The 4,002-nt window shown below is 38.2% G+C and overlaps 1 pseudogene; it reads left to right on the top strand.

Annotated features, from left to right (window-relative positions):
- The first annotated feature begins 2,177 nt into the window (after positions 1-2,177).
- LOC112483666 lies at positions 2,178-2,296 on the top strand (annotated as a pseudogene).
- Positions 2,297-4,002: the final 1,706 nt, after the last annotated feature.

Genomic DNA, 4,002 nt, shown 5'->3' with positions numbered 1-4,002 from the left:
GTATATCATACATTTTTGCATATGTTATCTCTACCTTCATTTTATAATACCATCCTTGTTTTTCTCTTCGTCTTCCTCTCTTTACCAATTTGATCCTTTTATATTTTGTAAAATTCCTCAGATAATTCCTGGACTGAAGTTAAAGTAAATTAGAGTAGTTTGGTATACTGTTTAAATCATCGATTATTAAAAGACTGTGTCGCTAGTGATATATATATTTGAAATAGAGGTGAAACACAAGAGCAGGTTAAATACCATTCTTTTATAATTAGGGTAATTAAAGTTGCTAGTCATTTAATAACAACAGCATTATTTACTATAAACGCAAGGTGGAAACAACCTAAATGTCCTTCAACAGATGAATGGATAAACAAACTGTGGTGTGTACATATGACGGAATATTATTCAGCCATAAAAAGGAATGAAGTTCTGATACATGGATTAATCTTGAAAACACTATGCTAAGCAAATAAACCAGACACAGAAGGACAAACATTGTATGATTCCTCTTAAATGAGGTATCTAGACTAGGCAAATTCATAAAGACAGAAAGTGGAATAGAAGTTACCAGGGCTGGGAGAGGGGCAATGGGAAGCTATTGCTTAATGGTTATAGAGTTTCTGTTTGGGGTGATGAAAGAATTTTGGAAATAGATAGTGGTGATGGTTACATAACATTGTGAACATATATTTAAAGCTACTAAATTGTGTACTTAAAAGTGGTTAAAATGGTAAACTTCATGTTATGTATATTTTGCTACAATAAAAAATTTTAAACAGATTAAATACCATTCTTTTGTGATTAGGATAATTAGAGGTGCTAGTCTTTTAATGGGTTGTTAGTAGCTGCCAACCAATTTTTTTCCACGAGACATCCTAGAACCCATGCCATATAGTTGTTTATTATGAAGTTCATTAATGAAGTTTTATTAAAGCGACAATGTTATAATAAAAAATTACATTTAAGAGTACATGACCAAGGAAGCAGCAGTATTATGTAAATTACAGAGATGACTGGAAATATGCCAGTCATCTGAGCATTAAAGTTACCATACGGCCTGAGACTTATTGTGTGCATTCATACATGAAGAAAGAGGGCATTAGAGAAAAGTAGCATCCGACTCTGGACACTTACTAGGGCACAGATGACCCTGTGTAAGAGGTCAAGCAATTTCTAATATGTTTCAGAAAAATGGTCTGCCCTTGGAGCCGGAGAGCCGGGGCAGGGAATCTGTAAAGGAAATCATGACAGCAGACAGGTAGACAGGTCTACCTGTGACATACTTCTAGTCATGACAGGAAGTGGACATCTGGGAGGTTTATATGTGAAGCACAAGATCCCACCCACTGGAAGGTACACAGGGTAGGACTCCAGTTTCAGAGTGAAGTCTAGAGTCTACTTGGTTTCATAGATCAAGAACTTGGAAATGGGGTGTCTGGGAAAGTTGTCGAAAGCCTTGATAATATTTATATCCTTCAGCTAAAAATTTTGCTTATAAGGAATTTAATTTACAGAAGTAATTAATTGGCACAAAGATTTAACTACTAATACACGCTTTTATGATAAGAGTGCATAAAATAATAAAACAATTATGGTAACTTTAGTGCTCAACAGTAAGAAAGTGCATATAGCACAATAATATGTAGCCATCAAAACTGTTCTTTGTGTTTCCGTTTTAGTATATACTAAGACCTTCCTTGGTTAGATAGTACTTATGTAAGTACTCCACTGAAAAACTGCAAGGAGATTACACTGCAATGTTTATGAAGCTGTCTATGTTACTCAGACCTTTTGGTTGCAGAGTAAGTTCACGGGATAAGAGAGGTCTTTCTTTCACTCATTTCATCTCATGTTAATGTATAAAGGTAATTTTATTACTTTTGTATATTTTACAGAAAAAAACACTTTTATAAAGTCTTGCATAAATGCACAGCAAAAGACTGTATTAAAAAGTTTGCTTCTCTTATTGCAGAGAGGCCCTGCTTAGTAGTAAATACCACTTTCATTCATTCATGGACTGACTGCCCACCAAGTACCCAGCATTAGTTAACACCAAACAGAGTCCCCAATTATAGGTTGCTTACAGTCTAAGGGTGAGGGTGGGGCAGACCACCAATAAGTAAACCATGCACAATTGGAGGTAATGATTGATGCTATTAAAAAATGGAACAGGAGAAGTCTATGGCCATGCTACCCTGAACAAGCCAGATCCTGTCTAATCTCAGAAGCTAAGCAGGGTTGGACCTGGTTAGTATTTGGATGGAAGACCACCTAGGAAGATCAGGTGCTGTAGGCGTAAAAAATAAAAAAAAATAAGGGATTGTACGCTGACAAGGTCCTTGCAATCTGTGAGGTCAACCAAGGGTTGCCTCACCTAAAAAAAAAAAAAAAGAAAGAAAGAAATTTGAAAAAAGAATCGAACAGGAGAGAGCGAGACTGGGAAGTGTGGGTGCTTTGAGGTAGAGTGCTCAGGAAAGGCCTTGCTCTGATAAGCAGATATACGACCAGCCATATATGTCAGCACACCAAGAGGAAGTATCCTGCATTTGATACTTCTATTACATAATAGATCATGTGATTTCATACAACTTACATGCTCTGAGGTAAAGTATGGCAGGATGCAGGTAGTGTATTACTGAGAAGAAATTTTCAATAAATGTCATTCTTGACTCACTCCATACTTCACTGAAAAATCAGAAAAAGTTTTATGAGGTCATTAATCTGGACTTTATACAATGAGCTTAAAATTTTCCTGCCCAGAAAATTTCTAGGACACTGCTCTAAGTGGACCCTGTCCCAGAGCCACTGGCCTAGGGTGGAAGTGCCTTGACAGTGGCAGGGAAGACGCCCCTGACATCTGTGAGCTCTGGCCCCGCCCCTTCCCACTCATCCCCAGCCAGAGCCTGCGGTGAGGCCAGGTATGTGCCAGCTGCTCTGGAAACTGCAGAGTTCATTTTATTTATGCATTTGGTGAATATTTACTGAACGTCTAGTGTGTGCGAGGCTCTGGGGATAAAATAGGGAGCAAGACCAAAAAACACTTTCTGTGCATGCGGAGCTTGTAGCTTGGTAGTAAAGGCAGACAATTAAGCAAGCAATTACAACAAATTGTAACAGGTTATGGTACGTGCCATGGGGACACCAAGCATGGAGTGCATGGAGAGCCATGAAAAAAGGGAAGACAGGGACTCATCAGTTCTCTTCATCCATCCTATTTTTAATGGAAAAATTTTCAAACATCTAGCAAAGTAGAGAAAATAACATAAGGAATCCCCACATCCAGCACCCAGCTTCAATAATTATCAACTCATGGTCAATCCTGTTTTCTCTCTACCTCTTCCATTTTATTATTGCTCCTTCTCCGCCTCTTTGGGTTATTTAGAAGCAAATTCTAGACGTTGTTTTATTTGTAAATATTCTTATATTTATTCTCTATTTATTTTCTCTCCAGCTCTTGCTAGAGTATCTGCTTATGGTAGACACTCAATAAATTAATTTATTTGCTGAGCCAATAAATAATTGAGTGGATGGAAAGAAAAATAGGCAGAGCCACATGATGAAGGGCATTGTCTTCCATATTGGAGTTTGGACTGAGTTCTATGGATCTTGGGAAGTGAGTCTTGCAGGGTTTTGAATCAGGAGTGACACAAAGTGGTCACTCTGCCTAAAGTAGAAGAATTGGAGGTGAAAGTTGCATCTGCAGAGGGATTTTTTTTCAGGCTGTTGTACAGATCTAGGCAACTAAATTATAGTTATGTGTAGGAGAGAGTAAGAAGCTGGAAGAAGTAGAAAGGAGAAAAAGGCAGAAGAAAACCCTAACACCCAGAAATACAAAGGGCAAGAGGAAGGAAAGTAGACAGTGAGATAGAACCAAAAAAAAGGAGCGCACAGGAGAAAGTATGAAAGGGGAGGATGCTGAGAAGCACTGAAGGAAAGGTGTGCAGAGGATAAGGGAACTAGAAGGTTCTTACCGTTGATTCTCACTGTGCCACGCCGGGCAAA

This window comes from Pteropus alecto, unplaced genomic scaffold (genome assembly GCF_000325575.1).
Source record: "Pteropus alecto unplaced genomic scaffold, ASM32557v1 scaffold164, whole genome shotgun sequence".
Lineage (NCBI taxonomy): Eukaryota > Metazoa > Chordata > Mammalia > Chiroptera > Pteropodidae > Pteropus > Pteropus alecto.
The sequence above is the reverse complement of the archived record's forward strand: the minus strand, read 5'-3'. Positions and strand labels throughout refer to the sequence as shown.